The 14,109-nt window shown below is 36.9% G+C and overlaps 1 pseudogene; it reads left to right on the forward strand.

The window, feature by feature from the left end:
- The first annotated feature begins 822 nt into the window (after positions 1-822).
- On the forward strand, positions 823-13,403 carry LOC145624786 (putative mitochondrial protein AtMg00860 pseudogene; annotated as a pseudogene).
- The last annotated feature ends 706 nt before the right edge of the window (positions 13,404-14,109 follow it).

The following is a 14,109-nucleotide window of genomic DNA, read 5'->3' on the forward strand; positions in this document are numbered from 1 at the left end:
TGGAAAGGATTATGATGGGAACTTGGTTGTGTGTAGGTTCTGTAACAAGAAGGGCCATACGGAGTTCAAGTGTTTCTCAAAATTTAAGCAACAAGGAAATGGGAACAAGTTTACTCCAACAAGCAATCAAGGAGGGAATTCGAAAGGTCAAAATGGGAATGCAACGAACGAAAAATGTTAACAACAACAACAACTCCGGGAATCAAGGGAAGAACGTCACTCCAGGCCGTTTGTCTGTGATGAGCAAGAAGGAAGCTAAAAGGTCTTCTGATGTTGTCACTGGTAGCTTTTCTATTCATTCTATTTCTTTTAACGCTTTATTTGATTCTAGAGCCACCTATTCTTTTATTTATCTAATTTTGTTATGAAACAATTAGGACTAAGCTAGTTGAACAGAATCCGATTGACTTGCCTATTAGTTTACCTACTGATGAAGTTGTGAGGTGCACCAAGATGCATAAGGGTTTACCTTTGAGGATTGGGGGGACCGACTTTCCATCAGATCTTATAGAATTTGAGTTGGGTGGCCTTGATGTTATTTTGGGAATTGATTGGTTGGAAACTTATAAATCTAATATTGATTGTGAGATACAGAAGGTTCATTTGAAGAGTCCTTTGGGAAAGATTGTGTCTTACAGACGTTTTGGAAAACCAAAGGGTATTGGAATTATTTCTACAATGAAGTTGTCGAAACTTGTGAGTAAAGGGTATCCTTTGTTCTTTTGTTGTGTGCAAGACTTGGAAAAGAGTAATAAGGTGAATGTGGAAGATATGCCAATTGTGAATGAGTTTTTGGATGTATAACCTGAAGAGATTTCCGGAATGCCACCAAAGAGGGAATTGGAGTTTACAATATATTTAGTTCCCAAAACTGCAGCAATTTCTAAGGCACCATATAGAATGGCACCTGCTGAGATGGGAGAGTTGAAAGTGTAACTGCAAGAATTGTTGGATAAAGGGTATATTAGGCCAAGTGCATCTCCTTGTGGAGCACCTGTTTTATTTGTGAAGAAGAAATATGAGAGCATGAGGTTTTGTATTGACTATAGGGAGTTGAATAATGTGATGATAGATAAAGAATAAGTACCCATTGCCCAGTGTAGACATCTACTTTTGGCCTCCTGTCCCGACAGGAAGTGCAATGACGATAAATAAAACCATCTTTGTGTTGGATCAAAGTGAAGAATACTTATGGAGGACTAGTGAAGCCACAAAACACAAAAGACTAGCCAAAATTAAAGATAAAAGCCAAAACAAAGGTCCAATTAACTAAACTCGATCATAATTAGGCTTAAGCCCGTGCCTTAAACCCAATAATGACGGATTTAGGAGCGCCTAGGTTAAATCTTAGTGTTGCCACAGAAAAAGCGGCGCGCATCTCAAACAGTCGCGTTGGGCTGCCGCGCGCAACTAATTCAGTTGCGCGCGACACCCAGCGCAACCTCCAGAGTTGCGCTGCGAAAGATTCAGAATTATACGAAAAATATAAAATCGAATCTTACCATAAAGCCGCGCGCAAGACAATTAGTTGCGCTGCCCATAGCAGCGCAACCTAATCACTTGCGCTGGGATGCCGCGCGCAACTCATCCTGTTGCGCGCGACACCTGCTGCGGTAGAATACTCGAAACCCTAAACCTAATCATTCCCTATAAATAAGAGCTTAAACCGAGGCTTAAATATACAGAAAATAACCTAAAACTCTGGCGAAATACTTGTGAACTTGTGCAACCTAACCCCTCTTGTCCTAAACACTCACCCCTTTTGATATTTTGTTACTACGGTGGAGGTTCCCCAACAATAAGGAGTCCATAAGTATTCTAAACGAAGATTTAGCAAAGAAAAGTGGTAAATTCCCGAGCACTTAGTTAAATTACATTTATTTTCTTGTTTAAAAGAACCTTAATTAATTAAGTAGTGTTGTTTGATCACCTTTAAAATAATTATTTAATCAATTCCACATAGTATCTTACGTTAAATAAAGATTAGAATTGAATTAAATAATTGTTGGTTGATCACTTAAGCCAAGGCGAATATTGTTTATTTTCTTGTTCTTTTTCACGAATTTGATTAAGTAAGAATAACGACATTACAATGTAATTCCTACGTGAATTGATATGTGTAAATAAAATCAACTAACATAGTTTTAGGTATCGCGTTGCATATATTGTTTGGTGATGAAATTGTAAAAAAAGAAGAGCTAGTAGAGGCCGCACTAGGGCTAAAATAACGATTTCCCTCTAAAAGGAACGTTATTTTAGTACCCTCGCTCCCGAACTCATTTTTGGTTTGTAGACCAATTTGGGCATGGGTAAACTTATGATTCGTGCTAATTATTCCATGAACTCCACATGGAAGAAAGGCATGAACGAGGTTTATGAGTTTTTCCTAAAACTCATTGGCGACTCCCTACTTGTTTCTTACAAAAAAGCATAATGATAGAATCAATTCTAATTCAAGGTCCCCCAAACAGTCAGGAATTCAAATCCTACTACACCCTAACAAGTGTAAAGTCCTAAGCTTTTAAGTGGCCATGGGCATTTAAGGAGAGGACCCCTTACGATGGGAACCCCCTCCTTACACCCAGGATCAATTATTTGTTTGATCAATTGACGAGAGCTAGTGTGTTTTCCAAGATTGATTTATGTTCGGGGTACCATCAACTAAGAGTTGCTGATAAGGACATTCCTAAGATTGATTTTAGGACTAGATATGGGCACTATGATTTTACAGTCATGCCTTTTGGGTTGACCAATGCACCTTGTAGACACCCATTTGTGTCTCCCCAAAAACCAAACCCATTGATGAGTACCTTTCGCGTCGAATCATAATCGAATGAAGCGAAAGTGTGGAAAGTCTAGTGTTGCGGACAGTTTTAATTTCTTTTCTCTTCTCTCTGTTTTTGAAAACTTATTTTAAGAAAACAGACAATCCAGTTTGGTTGGTCCATGATATGGGTCCAATAGTAGTGTAGTTGGATGGGGCTTGCAAAGACCTTTCCAACGATATATTATAAGCCCAATTCCGATGAATATTGAGGAAGTTATGGCCAATTTACTAAACTGGGCCCGGTTTGAGCCTTATATGCGGCCCAATGATCTAGGGGAAGGCCTAATATGATTTATCATTCCTAATGCAATTAGGAATGGTTTTAGTCTTCTAGATTCTTCTAGAAGGTTCTTTTCATTCCTAATTTAATTAGCATTGATAAATTGACTTTTGTTGACTTTTTAGAGTTTTAATTAAAATCAAATAGCATTTTTGAGGAAAATATACGATTTTATCCTCCAGTACGGCAAACTTATCTGATTTTCGAAAACGCGTCAAAAACAGGCCTGGCGCCTGACTCCAGGCATTGGCGTCTGGCGCCAGCCATTGGCGCCTAGCACTAGTGTTGGTGCCTGGCGCTAGTTAGCCAGGGTTGACGCCAGCTCTGTTTTGCGTGCGCCAGGACTCTGTTCTGTTAATTTATCTTTTTTGGATGATTTTTTCTATAAATAACGTATTAAAAACTCCGTTTTCATTCACCAATTCTCATCAACAATCAGTTTTCAATTCTCTTTCATTCTCTTTAATCATTCGCTAATTCTCCTTAAGATTTCCCTAATCAAATCATTCATTAATTCATCTCTTTTCTAAACTTGCTTTTCACATACAAAATTCCGCATTCACAAGATCTAGAAACACCTAGCCATATTCGAAGTTGCCTTTGTCCTAGACGTGAAAGGTTTAATTTCTGAGGGTTTGGTCCCAAATCTCTCTTTCAATTACTTTATTCAATTTGTTGATTATTATTTTCCTTGAAATTACTAACGTGTGTATTTTGTTATTAGAAAGGTACGAGGCATCAAAGTAAGTTCTTTAATGGTTTTTATTGATATTATGATGTAGAAATCATGTTTAAATTGTTATTATGATATTCCTAGTATCATGTTTATGGAAAAGGTTATAATATCAAATATGCTTATTATGATTCCTGCGATGCTTCCTATGTTCTTCCTAATATTTATGATTATTAGTATCATGTTAGGGTTAAAGATTTGATTTTTATTGCTTAGTGACATGCTAGGGTTTGTTATTAATCTTGTTAGTATCATGCCTAGGATCTTGCTATTTTCATTATGCTTTAATATTAACACGAACATGATTATGATTATAATGATTATAATTTATGATGATTATGAATATTATTATTATTATTATTATTATTATTATTATTATTATTATTATTATTATTATTATTATTTTGATGATTATTATTTTAATATGACGATTATTATAATGATTATTATTTTTATGATTATTATGATGATGATGATTATTATAATTATTATTCATGATATTGATTATTTATTTTGTTGCTTGATATTTAATATTATTGGTTGATCACGCCTTTTATGCATGTTTAAAGGGAATTGGTACTTGTAATCACGCTTAATAAGATAATTTATTAATAATCTTGTTTAGGGTTAATATGATTATAATTCAAGTGATCGCCAATAATAGATTTATTTGTGCATTATATTCAACCAACATAGATAAACAAGTTTAGGGTTTAATCCTATTGATTGCATGTTAGTCAGAAAGCGCACATGAATACAGTCTGAATAAAGTAGAGGCCTATTATTAGGGCAGATTCAATCTCTTTTAGGTTGGATTTGTACCTTCATCCCCGAACCCTTATTTGGTTCTAGACCTTATGGAGTTGATGATCTCTTGGATCGTTAAGGGGTGTAACCTTCACCTCGTGAATGGTTTACAAGTTCCTAAAACTTGTTGGCGACTCTTTTGCTCTATCTTCTTCCCTTTTGGACGCCACCGTACATTAGTGTATGATCACAGTGGGGTTCAAGCTAGGGGGTTAACGCTTGAAATATTCCCTTTAGTTTTTGGCGACTCCACTGGGGAGGATTTCTATTTTAATTCCTGAATTTGTTTCGGCAATGATTTAGAATGAGTGGATGAGACTTGAAACGTTCTAAGTATTTCATGTGCGTAATTTTGATTAACATTATTGTCATATGCATAAAAAAGATCTCATTGGAAAGACCATCCGTAATGAGTTAAAAACATAGGATTTTACACGTAGGAAATTTGAGAAATATCTTTCACAACTAGGACCGATATAATACCGCGCGAAATTGGAAAATTTTATCGAGCACAGAAAGTTGCTGAGGCATGTGGGAAGTAGCGCCAATGACCAGAGCATTGGCGCCAGCATTTTAACCGTAGCGCCAGACGCCAGAATTGGCGCCAGGCGCTATAGCTAAAAGCTGGCGCCAATCTTTGATTGCTGGCGTCAATTTCCCCCAATACCGAGCCAGAAATATGCGTTCAAATTTCGACCGGTTTTTCGTATTGTTTGCTCGATCCTACTTCCTGATTGAATTTTTTCTCACTTTTCTGAAATCCATATGTGTTCTACATATGGACATAACCCTCTGGGAATTCATGCTCCATCTACCTGATTGAACGCTCCGTGCAACAAAGGGTACATCCGAGATATTGAATTCACCAAACCATGGAAGCGAGTTTTTTCTAAAACTCGCGGTGTCCCATCCACTCGCGCCAACCCTTCACGGTTAGGCTTCCGCGCGGTGCATCCGGACAATTAACCATGGACCTTCTATTGACTAAACCATATCCCGAACTTTAGAGAACTAGAACCATGGTTAGGTTGCAAACACATTGCATCATATTGTGCCTACTTGACTAATTGTGCATTATTTGTTGTGCATATATTCTATGTTTCTCTTAACCGTTTGTTTGACTTGAGTTGAGATTAAACAAATTAATGACTTAAAGAACTTTGCCTAATTAATTAATTAATTAATTAATTAATTAACTTGAGTCAATAAAGTCTAATATTTTAATCGGAATTGACCTAGAACGACTTTAGGCATACCCCTTTTGACTAATAACACCGAAAACAGTCCCAGATTGAAGCTCCAGTATTGGCGCCAAAATCTGAGCTGTAGCGCCACCCTGTGTAGTGTGGCGCCTGGCGCCAAGCTACACAGTGTGACGCCCCTGTCGTTTGGCCGACAGTTCGGATTATTGGTCGGGTCATCACCTAGTGTCTAATTAACCAGTTTGCTAATTAATTCAGTTAATTTTCGCTGTCAATAACACCTTGTCAAATCGTTAATTAAGTCTAGCCACATGGTCATGACACGAGTCTTAACGTACCATCTACACTCACTAGTCTTAGCACACACTTTGAGTACACATGTCACCATGGGCATGTCTTAGGTTCATGCATAAGTCGGTGTTTCCGTCATTTAAGTAGGGGGGTATATTCTATTCCTAATTCTTCATATCCCTCCAACTCCATCATTCTTCTTCACATTCTATTCCATTTTTCTTCACTTTCTCCATCCATTGCATGTTGAATAAAGTTGAGTCAAATAATTAACAATGAATATTCCCAAATTCCTTTTTCACATTACTTGGTCGAGGAGAGAAGGGCGATTAATCAAGGACAACACCTTTGTTCAAGTCTCACTTTTTGATAAACCGATTTGTCAAAAGAGGAAGGCTAAAAAGATAATGGCAACTCAAGAGGAAGTTAATGAACTTAGGAGTCAATTGACTAACGTGACTGAGACACTGAAGCTGCTCACACTCAAGATCGATGATCCCGTGAAGCAACAACAAATGAGCCTCATGCAAGAGAGTCTAAGAAAGCTATCTAGTGACTATAAATTTCAAGGCATGAGTTCACAAGGGGTCTCGCTGGACAAGGAACTTCTTCCGCATAAGTTCAACGCCACTGACATCCCTAAATTCAAGGCAACTGATAACCCTTATTTTCATCTAAGAGCTTTCGAAACTATAATGAACATTAAGGGTATTGATAAGAAGGTTTTCCCCTCTCTGTTCCCACTATCTCTTGAAACCGTTTGCCAACAATGGTTCTTCTCCCTTGACAAGGAGAAAACCTCTACCTGGGAATTGATTGTGAATGCTTTCGTTGATAGGTACAAGTGCAATATCCAAGTTGAAACCGACCATAGACAACTTGAGATGCTAAGACAAAAAGAGAATGAAGGATTTACTTCTTTCTTTAATAAATGGAGGGAAATTTCCGCCAAGATGATTGAGGTCTCTACCGAAAAGGAGTCTGTGAGGATGTTTATCAAGAATCCCCAAGAAAAGTATTCAAAGCACTTATTATATCAACACAACTTGAATACTTTCAAGGCCGTTTATGACATCAGAATTGAAATCGAAGATCACCTCGCAAAGCAAAAAACTACTAACAATAGTAACCACGGTGGCTGGAAAGGAAAGAAGAATGACAATCCTTCTTCTTCCGAAAACGCCCACTCTAGTAATAATGTTAGTACCTTTGACCATAATGGTGTCTTAGCCATGGACAATCAAGGATCTAAAAGGAAACCCAGGAGAGAGTTCACACCCATTGGAATGACCTACGATGCTGCTTTCGATCGTCTCTATGATCGAGGATTAATCAAACCTATTGGCCCTACCGAGGATCCAACACCAGAAAATCGATCTTCGAGATGGAATCCAAACTCCTATTGCAATTACCATCGAGGGCGCGGTCATACTACTGATGAATGCTACAGGTTTCAAAACCTCATTCAAGATCTCATAGAGGCAAATAAGATCCCATTGCCTCTAGCTAGCGAGAAGACTGGATGATGATGAAGCGAACAACACAAGACAGAGGCGAGCTTCAACGACAAGATTTCATGACCTCTTTTTCTACCTCTTTTTCATTTTTTCCTTTCCCCAATAAGTCTAGCATAGGCACCTTTTCTTTTCCTTTAGATTAATTTTGTAGTTTTTTTTTTCCCTTTTTGATAAAATGAGCATTTATTTCATTATATATGATCATTTCATTATATTGCATTAAATAAAAAAAAAACAAAAAAAAAAAAGAAAAGAAAAAATAATTAAAAAAAATAAAATAAAATAAAAAATCCATGTCGAATTAAGCACAAGGTATACCAATGATTTAAGGCACCCCTTGTAGCCACATTATATTACCTTTCACCCTTCAATTATACATCCTTTCTTCATAAACCATTTTGAGCCTCGTCTAATGATAGACCCTTCTTTCTTCAACCTACATCTACCTAACCTTGGGATGGGATGGTGTGTAACTTATGCAATTTCAAAAGGCTTGAGTGAATTCAGAAGATTAAAATAGCAAAAAATAAGCAAAAAGTAAATAAAAGTGTACAAAAGGGCAAGTGTTCCAATGTCTTTGATATGAAAATATCTTTGATATGAACACGTCTCAAATTGCGTCTCTTATTGAGTGCTCGGTACCGTGCCTGAGAAACATGAGTGCCAAGTGAGTGATAGACCGCATGATCGGGATTGCCCACACTTATTAAAATAAAATAAATGCTAAAGCAAAAAGAGCTAAAAAAGAGTAGGAACTCAAGCATAAAAATACAAGGGATATCCTATGCTCATCCCTATTCATTTAGATCTAGACTTGGGGGCTTGATCCCTACATCATTAGCTTACCTAGCCTAAGAGTCGCCACCATTTGACTCTTTTCAATATATTTTTCCACACACTTAGCTCTTGCGGCCTAACCTTAGTGTCACTATCACACACTGCACAGATACATGACCAAATACACCTTCCCTTAGAACCCTTTGTCATAAAATCTTAACATAACGCTGAAGCATGCCTTGTCAACATCACTCATCAATCATAATCGTCATTGCATCACGAAGTATGAAGTGCTTAGCCTCCGTGCCTAAGTTACCCAAATACTTTCATCGTGGAGTCAACAATTGAGAAAGCCTAGGATGAATTAATCCTTGCACAACATTTGACTAAGCTCATTCAACATGCATCTTCATACTTTTGATTCTTTTTTCGCGTCTTTCTTTTTCGGGAGAAAGTCGGTACCCTCCACAAAAATGACAGAAAATTTTTGTTTTTTGCATTCTCGAGTCGCATAATCATAATATATGCACACACGGGTCACGAGTCACACGTGTCGTTTTACTTTGAGTCGAGTCAACCTTGAGTCAGTCGATCACAGCGAGTCAAGTTTATGCCTTTAGTTGTGTCGAGTCAATGAGTCAAGCAACGCTAAACCTTAGGTCAACCCTAAGATAATTAAAGAAATTGGCAAAGTTCTATAGTCAAAATAAATACAGGTGCAGCAGAATAGGGAAGACCCTACTCCAATTCCTGGCGCTAGAGATATCTCAGCAACGACAGAGCTCGAAGCCTCTCAGAAAGGTGATTTCGACCTCATACAGCAATTTCGGGTTCCTTGGTACGCCAGTTAGCCCCTATAAGCAATTTGACATGATTAAGTAGCTGGTTTGATTACAGTCTAAGTGGTCGACCTGACGAAAGATCATCTCACTTAGCTTAAGCGCCTAAAACACTGGCTCATTGCAATCGGTTCAAAAGCAAGCACTTAAACGACAATATTTCCAAATATTGATTGTCGCGCATTCTTATTAAACGACAAAGTTTTCCAAAAATTGGATTGTCATCCCCAACTGACAATATTTCCAAAAATGGATTGTCGTGCATCTTCTTCAACGACAATTTTTCCAAGATTGGATTGTCATCTCTGGCAAAGTTTTCAAGATTGTCGTGATCCTTCTTTGTTTGGCAAGTTTTTTCAAGTTCGGATTGTCATACATTCATAGACCGCTGGCAAGTTTTCTGAGATTGGATTGTCATACACCCAGTTCCCTATGGAAAAGGTTCCTCAACGTGGATTGTCATTCATTTCAATAAGTGGAAAATTTTCCCGAAGTGGATTTTCAGTCGACTCTGTTTTGCAAAAGTTCCAAGACGCGGGTTGTCAATAGTGGCAATATTTTCCCAAAAGGATTGTCGCATAGCGTTGGCAAATTTCCAAGGTGGATTGCTTTCAAGAGTTATATTCCAAGATGTGGATTGTCGATCGTAGCAAAGTTCTTATGAAAGATTGTTATGAAGCATTGACAACTTTTCCCAAAAATTGGATTTTGGAAAATTTTCTGAGATATGGATTGTCGCTTCATCGTGGCAACATTTCCAAGGATGGATTGTTACGAAGCATTGACAACTTTCCCTAAATCGGATTGTCATACATCATACAGGAGTTATGTTGGCAACTATTCCCAAAGAAAAGAGGATTGTCATCACAGCAAAAGCACCGACATACTGGTTCACAAGCAACAAAGCGCCGACGTACTGGCATAGCAGCATTAAGGATTAAAAAGCAGTGATCTTTTCGAAGACTATCATAGCGGAAATTGGAGTCATATAAAAAGAAGCCCTTTGTTTAGAGATGCGTGAACATATCAAAAAGAAGCTCTTTGTTCAGAGACGAGTGAACATCGAAACAACAAGGTGGCGTTCCCTAGATTGTGGAGAGTTGTCACAAATAACTGAGGATTGTTTCAACAGAAGCAATCTTCAATAGTATTCCCTTGGATGTGGAATATTATCAAAGCGGAATAGGATCGTTTCAGGCGAAGCAGTCTTCTATATTGGAAGCAGTTACAGGCGTAGCGGTTTTCAAGCGGGATGACATTCTCTATCTTGTAGGAGGTCATCAAAACAATCGGTTACTTTCAGAGACGTGTGCTCGATGGTGCAAGATACGCGTTTCTTAACTCTTTTATCTGTTTAACTAACGCTAGTTTTGCAGGTATCGGCGTTACAAGAGTGATTTAGAATCGCAGAACGTTTTAAATCATTCTCCGTCCCTATCGCTACTTTGACCTTTATTTTCGAAACTTGCGTTTCTCCAAACTCAGTCAAAGTGGGGGCTTCTGTAGACACCCATTTGTGTCTCCCCAAAAACCAAACCCAGTGATGAGTACCTTTTGCGTCGAATCATAATCGAATGAAGCGAAAGTGTGGAAAGTCTAGTGTTACGGACAGTTTTAATTTCTTTTCTCTTCTCTCTGTTTTTGAAAACTAATTTTAAGAAAACAGCCAATCCAGTTTGGTTGGTCCATGATATGGGTACAATAGTAGTGTAGTTGGATGGGCCTTGCAAAGACCTTTCCAACGATATATTTTAAGCCCAATTCCGATGAATATTGAGGAAGTTATGGCCAATTTACTAAACTGGGCCCGGTTTGAGCCTTGTATGCGGCCCAATGATCTAGGGGCGGGCCTAATATGATTTATCATTCCTAATGCAATTAGGAATGATTTTAGTCTTCTAGATTCTTCTAGAAGGTTCTTTTCATTCCTAATTCAATTAGCATTGATAAATTGACTTTTGTTGACTTTTCAGAGTTTTAATTAAAATCAAATAGCATTTTTGAAGAAAATATACGATTTTATCCTCCAGTATGGCAAACTTATCTGATTTTGAAAAACGCGTCAAAAACAGGCCTGGCGCCTAACTCCAGGCATTGGCGCCTGGCGCCAGCCATTGGCGCCTGGCGCTAGTGTTGGTGCCTGACGCCAGTTAGCCAGGGTTGACGCCAGCTCTGTTTTGCGTGCGCTAGGACTCTGTTCTGTTAATTTATCTTTTTTGGCTGATTTTTTCTATAAATAACGTATTAAAAACTCCGTTTTCATTCACCAATTCTCATCAACAATCAGTTTTCAATTCTCTTTCATTCTCTTTAATCATTCGCTAATTCTCCTTAAGATTTTCCTAATCAATTCATTCATTAATTCATCTCTTTTCTAAACTTGCTTTTCACATACAAAATTCCGCATTCACAAGATCTAGAAACACCTAGCCATATTCGAAGTTGCCTTTGTCCTAGACGTGAAAGGTTTAATTTCTGAGGGTTTGGTTCCAAATCTTTCTTTCAATTATTTTATTTAATTTGTTGATTATTATTTTCCTTGAAGTTACTAACGTGTGTATTTTGTTATTAGAAAGGTACGAGGCATCAAAGTAAGTTCTTTAATGGTTTTTATTGATATTATGATGTAGAAATCATGTTTAAATTGTTATTATGATATTCCTAGTATCATGTTTAGGGAAAAGGTTATAATATCAAATATGCTTATTATGATTCCTGCGATGCTTCCTATGTTCTTCCTAATATTTATGATTATTAGTATCATGTTAGTGTTAAAGATTTGATTTTTATTGCTTAGTGACATGCTAGGGTTTGTTATTAATCTTGTTAGTATCATGCCTAGGATCTTGCTATTTTTATTATGCTTTAATATTAACACGAACATGATTATGATTATAATGATTATAATTTATGATTATGATTATTATTATTATTATTATTATTATTATTATTATTATTATTATTATTATTATTATTATTATTATTATTATTTTGATGATTATTATTTTAATATGACGATTATTATAATGATTATTATTTTTATGATTATTATTATGATGATGATTATTATAATTATTATTCATGATATTGATTATTTATTATGTTGCTTGATATTTAAGGTTATTGCTTGATCACGCCTTTTATGCATGTTTAAAGGGAATTGGTACTTGTAATCACGCTTAATAAGATAATTTATTAATAATCTTGTTTAGGGTTAATATGATTATAATTCAAGTGATCGCCAATAATAGATTTATTTGTGCATTATATTCAACCAACATAGATAAACAGGTTTAGGGTTTAATCCTATTGATTGCATGTTAGTCAGAAAGCGCACATGAATACAGTCTGAATAAAGTAGAGGCCTATTATTAGGGCAGATTCAATCTCTTTTAGGTTGGATTTGTACCTTCATCCCCGAACCCTTATTTGGTTCTAGACCTTATGGAGTTGATGATCTCTTGGATCGTTAAGGGGTGTAACCTTCACCTCGTGAATGGTTTACAAGTTCCTAAAACTTGTTGGCGACTCTTTTGCTCTATCTTCTTCCCTTTTTGACGCCACCGTACTTTAGTGTATGATCACAGTGGGGTTCAAGCTAGGGGGTTAACGCTTGAAATATTCCCTACACACCTGCAATCTTTATGGATTTGATGAATCGAGTATTCCATGAGTATTTGGATAAGTTTTTGGTTGTTTTTATTGATGATATTTTGGTATACTCGAAAAGTGAGGAAGAACATAAGGAGCATTTAAGATCTGTGTTGAGAACTCTTAGAGACAATAAGTTGTATGCTAAGTTTTCGAAGTGCGAATTTTGGTTAGAGAAGGTTGCATTTTTGGGACATTATGTGTCTAATGAGGGTGTTTTTGTGGATCCAGGAAAGATACAAGCAGTGAATGACTGGCCTACGCCTAAGAATGTGTCTGACATAAGGAGTTTCTTAGGACTAGATGGCTACTACAGAAGGTTTGAGAAGGATTTTTCGAAGATTGCTAGACCTTTAACTACCTTGATGAAGAAGGAAAGTAAGTTTGAATGGGATGAGAAGTGTGAACAAGCCTTTCAAACTCTTAAAAAGCTTTTAACCACCGCACTTGTTTTAGCCTTACCTGATGGAAGTGATTGATTTGAAGTATATAGTGATGCTTCAAAGAATGGATTAGTGTGTGTTGCAACAAAATGGGAAGGTGATAGCTTATGCTTCTCTCCAACTCAAATCTCATGAAGTTAATTACCCTACACATGATCTTGAACTTGCGGCTGTAGTGTTTGCGTTGAAGATTTGGAGACATTATGTGTTTGGAGTAAAGTATAAGATCTTTACGGATTACAAGAGTCTCAAGTATATCTTCACTCAAACGAATCTCAATATGAGACAGAGGCGTTGGTTAGAATTGTTTAATGACTATAACGTGAACATTGAATACTATGAATGGAAAGCAAATGTTGTTGCGGATGTCTTGAGTAGGAAATCAAGTCATGGTGTGAATGCTTTAATCGAACTTGACGATTTATGTGAAGATATGAAGCGTATGAACTAGAGGTTGTGAGCTATGGTGAAGTAGAAGCAAGGTTAACTGCTCTTTCACTTGGGAGTTCATTGTTGTAGGAAATTAAAGAGAGTCAAAAAGGTGATGAAGGAATCCAATTGATTAAGGAGAAAATGAGCCAAGGGAAGAATGTAGATTTCAAGATCCATGATGATGGAAGTTTGAGTTACAAAGAAAGATGGCTTATACCTAAAAAGTGTGAGGATTTAAAGAGAAAAATCATGGAATAAATCCACAATACTCCATATTCAGTGCACCCAATAGGGGATAAGTTGTATAAGG

Source organism: Chenopodium album, chromosome 3 (assembly GCF_948465745.1).
Source record: "Chenopodium album chromosome 3, dcCheAlbu1.1, whole genome shotgun sequence".
Lineage (NCBI taxonomy): Eukaryota > Viridiplantae > Streptophyta > Magnoliopsida > Caryophyllales > Amaranthaceae > Chenopodium > Chenopodium album.